Genomic DNA, 14,693 nt, shown 5'->3' with positions numbered 1-14,693 from the left:
CGATGCAGTGCCCGCAGAAAACCGAAACCGCCTTCCACCCACGAAAAGCTACACGAGTTTTTCTGCAAATTTTAAGAGAAAGGTGTTCCAGCACAAAATAGTTACGTGGGAACTTCAGCTATTATTTGTTTCATATTTTGTATCATAGCGTGGCGCATGTTACCGAAATCACGGAAACAGGTGGTTTGAAACAAGTTTTAATTCGGAAACGGAATATAATCTGTCTCGGGCGATTTTCTGACTCGAATAATACCAACAATCTCATCTGAAAAGAAAAAAAAAATAATAATAAATAAATAATACACACACGAAGCTACAAAAGTATTCTTACCAAAAAACATTGCACAATGTGAAAAAAAAAAAAAAAAGAAATACAACCATAATTTTATCTCACGTTTCCCAAGGTGCAATTTCTAAAAAAAATTGCAATAAAAAAAAAGTACACGAAGATACAAAAATATTCTTACCAAGGAACAGTAGCTGCGTTCGATATACTTACACCTCCTGCACCAGTGCAGAAAAGTGTAGGGCAGCCTACTGGATCCGGTAAGTGTATTTAGATATGGCCGGAGGTACACCAGCCTACACTTTTCTGTACCGGTGCAGGAGGTGTAAGTAAATCAAACGTGGCTATTGTACAATGTGAGGACAATCGTGGAAGGATAAACAAAAAAATACAACCATAATTTCATCTAACTTTCCCAAGGTGCAATGTCCAAAGAAACGAGTAACAGATATTCAAGTTCAAATATGCACTGAAAGGTCCCATTTACATACTGCAGAGGGCATAGCAATATCCCGAAGGATATCAAAAGTAAAACGGGGGGCAAAAGATAAAGGTGCACATTTCGGAACCACACATAAGTTTGGCATGGTGGTGCATACCGACTATGTGAAGTGTGTGTGTTTGTGGGTCTGCGAGCTGCACCTGGCGTGCTACAATGTCACACAAGACATAAGAACCAGCTCTACTAAACACCAGACAAACCAACCAAAGCCCTTTCTTTAAGTCGCAGCTACACCCATTCCGCTGACAATGCTGCACACAATCCTGGGTATAGAGCACAGCCATACTAACCATCAATGACAGCACTCAACAAACAATTCAAAGTGGCCCAGAACTTCGTTGGGATCCTTCGAGGTGCACCTAGTTGCTGCTCTTCGCACTGCGGAAACCCGATTGTTTTGCTTCGCAGTTACATCGCACGAGCACCGTGGAACGATGCTGCCAAGCTTGTTTAGTGGCCTGAAGCAGGGGCAGACACACAAAACAAAAGAAGAAACCTCAAAGCCCCCTCCTCCCCACAAGAAAGAACGACATTCGCAAGAGTGGCAAGAAGATCAACCCGTCTTGGGACAACAGTCATCAACCCCCCAAAAGGCAACCAGGGAAGCGCAAGTCCGTCAGAACTTGTCCACAGCGACGAAGAGAAAAGAAAGTCCACTGCCACCCGACGGTATGTGACACCACGCCGGACGGCGAGAAAACTGGCAAGTGCACTGCAGGCTGTAGAGGATCCTACATGTGGCCGTGTGGCAAGCGTTGCTCACTCGTCCGACGCTGCTGACAGTCTTCTCACGGGACATTCAGTGCTTGGGCAGATGCGAGCCCCTGGCACTCCTCGTTGGGGGCCTGGAGGTCACAGACATCCGGCGTCCCTCGAGGCACAGGCTTCCCAGGGCTGCACAGGAAGAGGGACGCGCTCTCAGACCGACACAGCAACAGGGGACTCCCGGACTGGGAGACACTCAGAGTCCAGATGCGAGTGGCGCCAGTGTCGAGCCTCCGAACCAGGATGATGTTTTGCAGTACGTCGAAGAATTGGGTGCAACTGCTGCCAGGGTAATGTAACTGACACACATATGTATCGATCTCTCTAAACTAATGCTAAAATTTGTTCGTCCCTAGAAAAAAACCCAAAAAACCAAGCCATGATGTACCCCAAGTTTAAGTCAGAAAGCAAAGAATGCTACGTATGACACTGGCAGCCTCCAATGCGCCGAAACGCGTGCATCTACTCCTACCCCTGTGCCAGTGATGCGACTAGAATGCAAAGAAGGTACACGGGTGGGGCTCAGGTCAACCTGCCTTTCTGGTCCGAGAAAACAAACGGTGTGCGGCTCGTACTGGCGTGCACCCCCCCCCCCCCCTTCCCCTATTCTGCCACTCCTTCGTAACGCAAGTGCACAAGACAAACGGGGCTTCATTTCACACGATGGGGCCACTTACACAATGAGCCAATAGGAGGCAGCCTGGAGACTGAAGAGCCGCTGCTGGTCCCTTGCCGGCTGGATGTCGACGATGCCTGGCAAAAGACGGAAGCATCCCCTCAGCACATGTCCCACTATGACAATGCCCTTTGGCTAGTGGACCATTTCCGAAATATGCGGCACCTCCCATTGGTTTGTGAACGCACTACGGCAATCCGATGCATGGCACGTGAAATAGTGCCCGTAAGTAAAAGGAGCGGTTCATGTTTGCTTAGCATTTTGCGATTTCAGAACACAAAAAAAGCAGTATGACAACAAAACAGGGCATGCATCAGCTTTGGAATGCGTTTGCTCTGTGTTCTTTGTTCTCTGAACACAGACTGGTAAGAAGAAAAGAATTGAGCCAGCTTCCGTATGTACGGAGCGTACGAGCTGGCCCAAGCCTACATTGGAACAGCCCCACAATGCCCTGAGCCAGGCGGTGCACTGCTGGGTTGACAGGCCTTATGTTATTTTCCGGAAAGGTCTATTGCCGAAAGAAGTGCAGATACTATACGACAACTCAACTCAGTTACGTCACGTCATGGTAATGGCACTTCGTGCGCACTTCCTGTCGAAGTGTGTGGGCGGAATCCAGGATGGGCGTTCCTGTGCTGTTCTGGAATAAACCACACTAAAAACTGCCTTTTCATCAAAATGCCGCAACTGGGGCTGTACCAAAGGAGCCGGGAAAGGTGTGAAGATCAGCTTTCATGTGTTTTTTGCCCGTTTGGTACGTATGAAAATGTGGATAGGTACCGTAAAAAGGGAAAACCAGACACTATCCGACCATGGCTGCTTGTGCGGGAAGCACTTTGGGCTGAATTCATGGATCCTTGGGGTCCGTCAAATGCATTTGTTTTGTTCCAACATGAACGCAGAAAAACTGCCAAGTTGTCCAGACCACCCACGGACCACATTCAGTGCAGCTTTACATTCAAATGGCCGTCTGATCGCTCAAACTGTTGTCTGCGTTTCCAAACTCGTTCGAACTGTCATCTGCACGTACAAACAACAACAGCCAGCAGACAAAAGGTTGTGATAAGTGTAAGTGCAGGCCTCAAAATATTTTTAAGTTTGAAGGCTGTTTGGGGTAAGTGGGCTCAGTGGAGACAGTAAACACAAAATGATAGATATCATTGTTACCAGTGGCTATCACCGACTTGTTAAGCCTGATCCACTTGGTCCGATTCTGCTTGATATTTTCACTATCGATGGCAAGCACTGCAGCGACCGTCCACACATTTGAAGCGCGAGTGATGTCGAGGCTGAAAATACCGAGCAAAATTTCATTATGTGAATCAGGCTTCAGTGTCCATTTTGCAGCATCATGCGGAATGAATTGCCATAGGCCACACTACTTATGCAAAGTCTAGCGGTATAAGAAGCCTGATTAATTTCGCTCAGGCCACGAAAGTAGTGAGACATTACGAGGAAAACATAGAACCAATATTTCCCAACACGGAAAAGAGCATGGGGACTAACACCGGCGGCGACATCGTTCCATTCCAATGGTTTGTTGATGCGGGACGCGATGCTTCTTGCTTCCACCCCACTCCGCATGCGCGGTGCCAGTGGTGTGTTCCGCTTTGTTTGAAAACACAAGTTGGTGTACACTCGGATTTACCTCACGAAGCACTGCAGCAGCTGCTACGAGCCACCCCAGCCAATCTACGACTGTGAAAGCATCACATCACTATGTTTGCGCATGTAGTCCTCCCTGCCGCTCTCATCCTGTCAGTGACCGTAGACGATAGGTTCGCTCGGAAAATCTTTCAAGATCAATGCGCCCAATTTGGAATTTTATGAAAGAAACTTGCTGTTCCCAAGCAACGCTCGTGGTAAAGCCCATTCTTCACTGGAATCAAGAAGCCGAACAGTGTACCGTGGTGGCATTCGATCAAACAACACGAGAGACTCGCTGCATCTTGCGCTGGTTCACACACTCACAGCTGCTTACGGCTGAGTGCGATCTCTTACGATGCGAGGACATACCACTGGAGCAATGGTGCCAACTATCAGGTAGCCCTGGAACCGAATTTCACCAAAGCGAAGGTTTTGCAGTACTATTTGTGAGACGAATGGTCGTTTATAACATTGTCAAAAGATTTTCAAGCCAATAGTGAAAGAATGATGCGCGAAAAAAATAAAAATACCCGGAAAACGCATGTGCTCCACGACCACCCATTAGATAGCGCCAGTGCATTCTCACGTCTTAAGAGATCATAAGAGGTTGTAACGCACTCGGTCGTAGACAGCCGCAACTGTGTGAACCGGCCTTTAGTCTCGTTTTTGTCGTATCAAACGTCACGATGACACGGAATGCCTCCGTGGCAAACAATGGGTCGAGTTGCAAACAATGTGCTAGAGACACGTTGGGCACTATACTCTGTTTTACCTTGTGTTGTACCGCAGGAAAGGCTGCAAGCGCGAGCTCCTTGCTCTATGGCACACCTCGGCGGCACAAGCTCTCGTGCACAAAGGGCAGCTGCCAATGCTATGAGCTTGCGCTTTTAGCCTTCGCTGCGGTACAAGATAAGGTGAAACGGAGCATAGACTGACACGCAAAAAAGGCCCGCCTCCTTGCGGGCCACGAGGGACACTCACGGGCAGGTTGCTCGAGCTGCGGCTGCCCTCCGAGCTCAGAGGCGGCAGAGAGGAACCGTCGGACCACGACCTTCCCGGCGGGATCCCAGGGGGGCTGCGACGGGAGAGAGGGCATTAGTACCCTGAGCAACGCCCCCGGACCAAGCTAATGAGGCTCAGAAGTCGAGGCGGCGTAACGCCTCCACACTTTCCCTCACTCCGATTCAGCCAGGCAGACGGCACACCCATTAAGAGGGCGCAAACGCAGACTTTTGTGACACCGCACTACACCCACTTTTTGTAAAAACGTCGCGGCTGGCCGGCGTGCCCACACTGTACCGGCTACCCCTTGAGTGCGCGTTACCTGCGGGACCATCCCAACCAGGGGCGGATCCTTAGAAGCCCTCCAAGGGGGGGGGGGGGGGGGTTCCCAGGATTAAAAAAGAAAGGGAGGGAGGGAGAGAGGGGGGGAACATTCGCTGCACACCTCACTGTGTGTTGGATCTTTGCTTAAATGCACATATAAATAGTAGAGAGAGGTCTTTCCTCCTAAGCAACATGAAGTGTCACAATTCAAGACACGATTTCGATATCTCCCGCTTCGAAGCAAGGGATAACAGTATCTTGATTCACATCTCTGCCCACTTCGCACGACTTATGATGGTTTAGGATTTTGGTACATCCCGATAAACCACAAAACTTAACACCCATGTCAGTTTTATCAAAATCGGTCAATAAATAAGAAAAGCCCAACCTTTGCGGGAAGAAAATCTTCATCTACTGTTTTATTTTGGCACAAAACACTGCCTCCAATGAACTGCCTGCGAGGCTGGTTTTTGCTCTGGATCCCCACATCTCATTTCTTTTCCTCGTCGGTACGGGCATGACCTTTCGATTATTCGGGTCACGCGAATGTTCACCTGAGGTTGAGAAATCATATGCCCTATTTTCTTTAACATAATCTCCGATAAACCTCGTTTTTTCGTCCAACACCAAAAGTGGTCACCAAAGGAGACTGAATCTGCGGGAGAAAGTAAACACCGAAAAAGCATCCACAAATTCTGAGAAAAATAAACCCCGAAAACATAAAACCCTACCAAACCTATGAGCTAGGGCACCAACGCGTGGAGACACGCTCAAAGCAATGAAAGCTCTAGCTAGCTAGACGGCCCTCTGGAGGTTGATCAGGCTGACTCGCAAAAAAATCTGAGTTTATCAGGACTTACGTTGAAGAAGAAAGGGCATAGGATTCCCTTACCTTCGATGGAGCATGTGCGTGAGTCCCGTGCCGATAAGAGAAAGAAAGGCGATAAGGAGTATGAAGGAAGCAGCAGCCTCGCGGACAGTTCAGTGTGGGTGGTGTTCCCGTTCAAAATAAAATAAAGCGGTAATACAGGTTTTTTTTCCAGTGAATCTTGGGTTTCGGCTGTTTAAGGACAGCTCCGATTCGAGTTTTTTTCCATTTTCTTTGATTTTGATAAAACTAGTTTGGAGGTTAATTTTGGGGTTTCTCAGTATTTACCAAAAAGATAAAACCCTAGCCATGTGCGACAGAACCTTTGATCACAGGCGTAGAGTTTAATTAGACCACGTCTCTTTTGGATCTTCATAACAAATTTCAGATTTTGAGATTGCCACAGGATATTTGTGCGTCGGCTACTGTCGACACCGATTATAAATGAAGTCGGTTATAACGAAATAGTGGCTACAGCGAAGCGATCACGATTTCTCGTTCTCTTTTGCACTTCGTTATAACCGAGATCAGTTATTATTATATGGCGAAACATTTGCCAAAAAGCTCTACACCAGAATGCAATGCACAATGAGGCCAACAAAATAAGCTTGAATATTTTATTAAATTATGTCCTAAATACTCTTTCAGCTGACTCGGTAGTGCTAACATACAACATGAAAAACAACCACTAAATAAGTTAAAGGCAATATAATAAGGCTTACCATTTTTTCTGCGCTGCATGTGATGTAAGCGATAAGGTCGAAACGGACAAGCAAGACTCGGTTGGCTCAGACACCAGACAGAAACAAACTCTAATCCAAAATCCCAGGAATTAAATTCAATTGCTCGTTGCCATTCAGTGTGGCCATAGGGCATAGGCTTCACCATATTCATCTAAGCCAGACATTTTTTCTATGTCCCTACGCGGGGGACCTGATGAGATTGGAGTAACAGCCAATAACGTTGAGATTGTTCATAATAACGCTAGCTCTTCTCTTTTTGCCTCTCTGAAGGAATTCTTGGGCATGGCAACAAAAGGCATTCGAAGTTGCTAATCCAGAGCCTTTCCAACTCACAAGTGCTAATGACAGCTCGAAGGCAGATTGCTTGGACAGGGTGCTCGAAGGAAAGTAATGACCCTCAAAGAACAGTCACCCTGACGCCTAAAGAAGGGTTTCATTAGTCTGTCATGCTCAAATCTGCTTATTTTAGATATTCTTTCTTATGTTCAGGAATGGCAATGTTTAATCCCCTCAGACCAGCCGAAGCCCTCCGAAGACGACAGTGAAGGTCGCTGCTCTAAAGCTCAATATCAAATAAAAACAGGTTCGTTGTTTTGTTTTTTCTGCGTCACATTGTCACGACGATGCAGGTGTGCTCTAATGCTGCCCTGCTTATCATCTTAACCGGCAAGTCGCAAGAAATGACACCAATACATAGTTTAAACAATCACCTCAGATGTTCGACAGTAAAGTTTTTAAATTCCAAACTTTGAAGTTCAAATTTCCTGTGCTTGGATACAGACGTTTTGAATCCATCAAAGTTTCGCGCCAGGTTCTTGTTTGTGCAGTCCGTGCAGCATGGCCGGGGGGAGGGGGGGGGGGGGGGGAGGGCGAGGGGAGGTGGCCTGATATGTCTTGGGAGGGGCTCGGGGTCCCAGGGACCCCCCCTGGATCTGCCACTGATTTCAACGCTTGCACATCACGAGACCTCCTCTTTTTTCCCCTCTGTCCACCAACACCCTCAAAGCTGGACAGAGTGGGCTGACTCTCACGGGGTGTTCAAGACCGTGCCGTGGCCCCTCCTAGTTCGACGTGCGAAGAGCCTGCTTGGCGAAAAATGATCGACAACAATGGTGGAGCTCCAGACACGAGAGCAGCAAATAAACATTCTCTCTCTAACGAGGCAGGCAAGCCATCCACTTACTTCAGTACGCTCGGGTCTCCGATACGAACCGACACCGATTTGTTTTCAAGTCGCGCGACACAGAAACTTTCAAGAACAGGCACGCCACATACTTTGAATGCAATGTCTAAAATGTGTCTTCGAATGGTGTGTTTAACGTCCCATACCGCTCATGCATCGAGTGTGGTCACTAAGAGACAACGAATTACGTCGCGAGAACCTGTCTGTCGTGCTGTCAAACATCGCAATCCTGGCAGTTGGTGAAGTGGTGGTAAAGAACAGACATAGCAGTCGCCATCGTCGTGGTGTCTCACCTTGTGTCTGCTTTGGTTTCAGCTAATCGTCTGCCCACAGAACGAGCTGCAGCACAACAGACGTCTTCTGTATCCACCACTGCCATTGCAGTGGTGGATACGCGGAAGGCAAAAGTTATGTCACTGCGATGACTTCATCCAGCGGAAATTGAGGGACAACAGACGAGGAGATGGTAAGCACGCAAGTTGAAGACGCATTCCACTTTGACTGCAATGAAGCCTCAACTGTCACCACCCAAAAAACTTAGTTTTTTGCTCATCTGAACCTCGCCTGACTGTGAGCAAGCCAAGCTCATCGTCGGGGAGTCTGGCAACGATTGTGCTGCCAGCTGCGACCACTCGGTGCCACGTGCAACGTGACCGCAACAGGTGCCGAAGTTACGCCGTCTGCCTTGGAAATTCGTGGTGGATCTAACAACTTTTGCGAGTTTCCAAAGGCGTCATCACGTCACTGTGCAACGTTTCTGGGTGCTTGAATGTTGTTCCAGGTGTTGGCGACATTAACCTAAGGCTTCGATTCGCCCATGCTGCACGTGACGCTGCCACTCTCTAGAATGTGTTCTTCCTGTGGAAATTTGCGCCACTCCCAGTTCTGTCCATCCGAGCCCCGATGGCATGAGCATGGCCCGCTTACCCGGCGTCATGGTACCCTCCCACGTGGCGATTTTCGAGCAGCTTGGGCTCCACTGTGAGGACCCCCTCCAGTCCCGGCGCCTCCCTGCCTGAACGGCCGTGCAGTTTCCCAGCCCCTGCATTCAGTACGGTTTTTATTAGGGTCTATGCATATTACACGTTACTGAAAGACCATCTGGGCCCATAGCCAATTTGGCTTGTTTGGTTCCATTTGGATAAAATATGGGGTTATTTTTTTCAAATTTTACAGATTTGTTTAAAAAAAGCCTTGAAAGCTACGCTTACACGGTTTGTGCAGGCGAGTCATGCGGCCAGGGAGACATTGTATAGGGGGCTAATCGCAATGATCAGTCAGTTAATTAAATTTAATTTCTAAATTAACCTTTTAATTAATAAAAAATAGACATATGGTTCAAATTAGAAACTTGCTAAGCATCTTCGAAAACTCTTTTAAGGAAGACATCAGATGGGCAGCATTTTACGGCGTTCAAAAAAAACCTCAATTTGGACACATTTCTAGGTTTCGGTTTTTTATAGGAGCGCATCTTTACGCCCACGATTCTGCTGTCTGGTGGTTGCGGCGCAAAGCCACCCCCTCGCCTCTCTCGTAGGATGGAGGGAAGTAGGATGCACATGTGTTGCGCGTCTCAGCCACTGGGAAGCAGGACCGCGGGCACAGAGATGCGCTTCGATAAGAAGCCGAAACCTAGAAACGCGTCCAAATAGAGTATTTTTATGAAATGCCATAAAAATGCTGCCCCTGCGTTATATCCTTCTAAATAAATTGATTAGTTGGTTTTCGATGAAGCTCAGCAAGTTTCTAATTGGAACCATATACCTATTTTCACTAATTAAAAAGTTAATAAATTTTACATAATCAGCCAACTGATCATTATGATTACCCCCTTATACACTGTCCCCCTGGTTGTATAACTCACCTGCACAAACCGCATTAGTGTACCTTTCACAGCTTTTTTTAAACAAATCTGTAAAGCTTAAAAAAAAACGCCCTGTATATGTATCGCAATGCAAAGTACCAATATCAAAACACTGGAAATACATAAAAACTTACAGAATGTCAGGTTAAGCAAAAGGGATAGTTAGATAATGTAAAAAAAAAAAAAACAGTTTGAGTGTATTTCAAAGTACTATAATGCACTAACAAATGAAAAACCTCCCAAAGTTTCCTCGTGCAGACTCGACACAATTTGTTTGTACAAAGTTTTGCTCTTTCAACTTCCGATAAACCCAATGAAGGAAGCAAGTGCAATGAAAAAACATATTTAGATACACCCTCCAGCTACTTCACTACATTTAGGAGAGTTATGACGTGGCAAAGCTGTTGGATCCCCACCCCCCAAAGAAGGTTGCCACCAGGGTTCTGTCATTCAAACCCTAGGTGTTTGGTTAGTGTTTCTCAGTGCTGCACATCTCGACAAGCACGCTTGCAGCCATCTTAAAGGGACCATGAAATGACCTTTTTACTTTTTCCAGATAACTTTTACATTAAACCGTCAATGTTCACTGAATGCCGAACAGGCATCCGTTTTCGTCTCGGTTTATTAACTTTTACACAAAAAATTATTGAAATATCGACTTTTTCATTCTCTCCAACTGACCGCAAAAGAAGCCGTGACGTAGACCGTTTCCGGAACCGGAAGTTCTCTCGGCAGTAGCGGCAACGAGTTGGGGTGCGCCGGTAGGTTTTACCAACCGGCGGACACTTCGAGCGTCTTCCGGTTTGCTATTTCAGCGCCATCTCTTATCCGTTGGTATTCTATTAAGTCTTTCCGGTTTACGCCGGAAAGTTTATTTAATAGGATGAGATACATATTATTGTTGCTGCTTACAAATTTCAAAAATTATCCTGGTAAGATGAAGCAAATATCTTGGTTAGCTAAAGTTTCGCCCTCATACTTTGCTCTCATTGGCCGGTTGTTTTTTGTATTTTGACCGTTGAGAACAGTTGCGCGTCGGCTGCCGCGCTCGCGGATGCGTCGGCTGCTCGGCGGCGCCTGTGCCAGCGGTGCGGTGGTGGTTTTCGCCTGGTTTTCGTTTGCGGCAGCGGGCAGTAGCGTTGACCTATTGGTTATCGGTCTATTTCTGCTACCAGTACACAGAGCAAACGAAACCTTGTTCATTGCTCGACTCAGTGGTGCTCTAATTCCAGTGGCAACAGCTCTGCCAAGTTCTTTGGGTTGCCGATCGAGTGACGAAAGGTAAAGACGGGCTGCTATACTTTTGGTTATACAGTTTCGGATTGCCGAAAACTTGCTGGTGCATGTTTCTTTATGGAAGAGTTATTGTAAAAGGTCACAAGGGACAGCGCATGTATCTTAAAATGGGCGGTGTGGGCGGTATCGGTGTTAGAGCACCGCAGCTCGGTAGCTCGTGCGTGGAGCAGCTCGCTGCAGAAGGAACCTGCGAGAAACCCCGGCGATCGAATCACTGTCGCTAACTACCGCAGAGTTAAATGTGTGATTGCAGGTCTGTGAATACTTAAATAGTAGTTTCGTGTAGATTTTGTTACTTTGTTGTGCTGTGCAATGAACGTTTTTTTTTTTTCTTCTTCTTCTTTGTATAACGAGCGTGCCTAATAAAAAGAGAACTTGCAAAAGAAGTTTGGACTTGTGCTCAGACTGGCGATGTGCGCCCATCTTAAGCCGCTAAACAGCAGCGGCTGGGCGTGCTTTGCATTCATTCATTCACGATTTTATGAGAACTGGCTGTCACTGAACATGCACTGTTGCTAAGCCGATCTCAATCGAGCGAGGCAAAGTCAAGTGCAATTGTTTCGGAAGCGTCGGACATTCGCAAAAAAAGGTAAACACTTTTTTTTGTTCTAAAAAAGATTACATTGTATTGTAGAAGAACGAGACGGCGGCAATGGGAGCAGTTCCCTCTTCTCTCAACATCAGCGACAATAAGATGCAAATTCGTTCGGAGTTCGGAGGCTGCTCCGAACTCCGAACGAACTCGCATCTTTTTGTCGCCGAGGGTGAGAGAGAGGGAGAGGAGGGAACACACTTCTCTCACCCTCTCCCATAACCAAGCGGTTGCCATGACGACGGTGCGCGTATTGTTTTGTCTATTTCTTATTTCTTTTGGAGAAACCCAACGCCCGTTAGGGGAGATTTGGCGCTGCCGTCTGCAATTGGAGTCCCAATGGGAGGTATAGGAAGAGTCCGCCGGTTGGTTTTACTGCGCTGATGTCACCGACGTATTTCCTGAATCGGCGCCTCTCATCGCCGCATCGCAGCTGAGCGAAATTCAATGAGATATGTTGCGCTACAGCGACAGCATGGGACTAGTCCCATACGCCGGTATGCCTGTTGGGAAGTGCAGCGAGTCTTGTCACCACCCCGTCATTGTTGGCAGAAGGGCCGGCCCGTGTCAGTCGTTTGCAAAGCGACGTAGATGGCGTTTTTCGCGGCCTCGGAGATGCAGGAGCGAGGCGACGTTAAAAAAGATACGTTTGAACTACGAGTGTCAGCAAGAGCCACGTAAATACCTGCTTACACTCGGAGCGGACGCGCGCGCTTGATGGAAGTCTTGTATTCGCGCTGTTGGTAAGCTCTTCGGGACCGTTCTTTTACGATTGCAACTCGATACTGACGCGACACTCGGCAAAGAAAGGTTGGACCGGGGTCGACAGTGACGTGCAGTCTCTCAGAATAAAAATGGCATACCAATAACAAAGTGTACATACCGTGTTACGAAGGCAATCCATACGGCGTTTATTTCAGCTCTATATCACACAAAACAAGAAGATAGAATCGACGAGAGTCCCTTTTCGACGAGTGTTCGTCAACACTGCCTCGGAAAACAAGGGGAAGAGATTGACCTCCTCACCTCTTAATCTAGAATTGAGGTCAGTGATCAAACTATAATACGGGAAGGGTCCACAAGGGTCGCGCGGGCATATTCCATTTAGCACGCCAGCCGGTCGTAGGCAGACGGTCTTGCGACGAAGCAACGCAGCGCCGAGTCGGAATGCCTGCTAGGCCTATACGCTTCGTCGGAGTCGGTGAATCCAGCGTTCTTGTTCGTCGTGGTCTGTTTTAAGTACTGTTTTCTTGCTGCTTGAAGTCGGCACGCGCGGGAAGAACACGTAGAAAAATAAACGTTCAGTCAGTCAGAGTTTTGAGAGGAAGGAAAACAAAGAAAATAAATGTTCGTCGGTCGCCGTCACCCAAGTAACTGGCGGCCCTGCCCTACTGCGCACGCGCAGTAGTTGCTTCGTTTACCACACGATAGATGGCGCTTGGCTCTCAGCATTATCAAATTTGGCAATTTTCGCCACACATCTCTAATTATGCTACAAAATGTGGATCTGAATATTATTTAACAAAACTTTTAGGAAACATTCGCCGGCTATTTATTGTTTACGATCGCGGTGCTGGTGAGGTAGGCTCTTACCCAATAGGCGATGTGGATTCGGCTGACGTGCACCGATTCTGCGTATGCATCGTAGTGAACAGGCGAAGGAAGGAAGGCGCAAAAGAGTCCAGTTTTCTTTTAAAAGTTCTATAGCAAATAATTTTTTTGGGCTCCCTATTTTTGTGTTTTTGTGTTTCTTTTCACACCTTTTACGACGTGCGGTGGATGAAACTCGATTTCAAAATCATTTCATGGTCCCTTTAATCGAGACTCCAATTTCTATTTCGAACCACTGAGGAATCTCTTTTGCCGTCTCAGTTAAGTCACTGGAATCCCTTCTCACTTTTTATAACACTGCAAACAAGCCACCTTTTCTTCTTTTTTTCCCTTGAGTGTTAACAGGGCTCATGTATTTGAGCTGGCAAGCTTACTCAGAACAACCAGTGTTTCACCACGAAAGGACAGGTGGAATGGCTGAAACTGGTGCCACACACCTGAGTGCTTGCTTACAGGTCGTTCCTTACACAGCCTGAGCCAGAGTTCCACCTGAAACCGAGACGATAGGGAAGCCATAAATGAAGACTTTTTGCTCTAATAACGGCTGCAGTACACACTGCAACGGGAGTGCAAGGTCGTCCATTAATGTCACTGCACGCAGTAAGTAACAACATTACCTCATGCAACATGACACAGCCATGTCCCACGGAATGTGCGCAATGTTCAGTAATGTCACGTGCAGCGTCTTAAAGGGACACTGACAAAGTATTTATACTCGTAGAGGTTTTTAGTTGTACACAACATATGAGAGCCCAACTACCCAGAACAGAATTTGTGGCTTAAAATTTGGTTTCTTTCTGCCCGAAAACTAGCCGGTTTGAGTCGTGCTCACTTTCTTCTCCGTGGTCCCGGGCCGTTCTCTAAGGTTTAGACACGACCACCAAATTTAATCAAAGTCGTGGGTCATTGAAGGCACATACTTAATATTAAAAATAGAAAAAAAAACATGAAACCCCTTTTTTGTGGCTTCTAAAAAGCAGCGAATACATTGATTGAAAAAAAATGTAGAGCCCTTCAACTTTATGTGAAGATGGAGGACCAGCGAAGCTGTTATCTTTACGACGTCTAGGACAATGCCTAGAAGACGACGTCTAGGATGACCTCAAGGACGACTTGTTGGATGACCTTAAGGACGACGCCTAGGGGACAACATCGAGGACGACCTCAAGGATGACGTCTAGGACGACCTCAAGGGCAACTTCTAGGACGACCTCGAGGACGACGCCAAGGACGACGTCAGGGACGACGTCTAGGAGGAACTCAAGGACGACGTCTAGGATGACTTTAAGGAAGACGTCTAGGACCACCTCAAGAACAACCTCGAGGACGACGCC

At 47.2% G+C, this 14,693-nt stretch overlaps 1 long non-coding RNA gene across 4 annotated transcripts in view; it reads right to left on the bottom strand.

Moving 5' to 3' along the window:
* Window positions 1-181: 181 nt before the first annotated feature.
* LOC8052935 overlaps window positions 182-14,693 on the bottom strand; it is a 38,374-nt gene continuing 23,862 nt past the window's right edge. For 3 of the 4 annotated variants that reach the window (XR_005717382.2, XR_005717383.2, XR_005717384.3), the window contains exons 6-10: window positions 13,797-13,848; window positions 8,924-9,038; window positions 4,858-4,951; window positions 2,231-2,306; window positions 182-1,682 (exon numbers count right to left, since the gene is read on the bottom strand). This is a non-coding gene — a long non-coding RNA (uncharacterized LOC8052935). The remainder of the gene's footprint in view (window positions 1,683-2,230; window positions 2,307-4,857; window positions 4,952-8,923; window positions 9,039-13,796; window positions 13,849-14,693) is intronic. The other variant, XR_005717385.2, reaches the window with a different exon arrangement.

The sequence above is a fragment of the Ixodes scapularis genome, unplaced genomic scaffold (assembly GCF_016920785.2).
Source record: "Ixodes scapularis isolate PalLabHiFi unplaced genomic scaffold, ASM1692078v2 PGA_scaffold3__209_contigs__length_174095766, whole genome shotgun sequence".
Classification (NCBI taxonomy): Eukaryota; Metazoa; Arthropoda; class Arachnida; order Ixodida; family Ixodidae; genus Ixodes; species Ixodes scapularis.
This window is presented reverse-complemented; position numbering and strand designations above follow the sequence as displayed.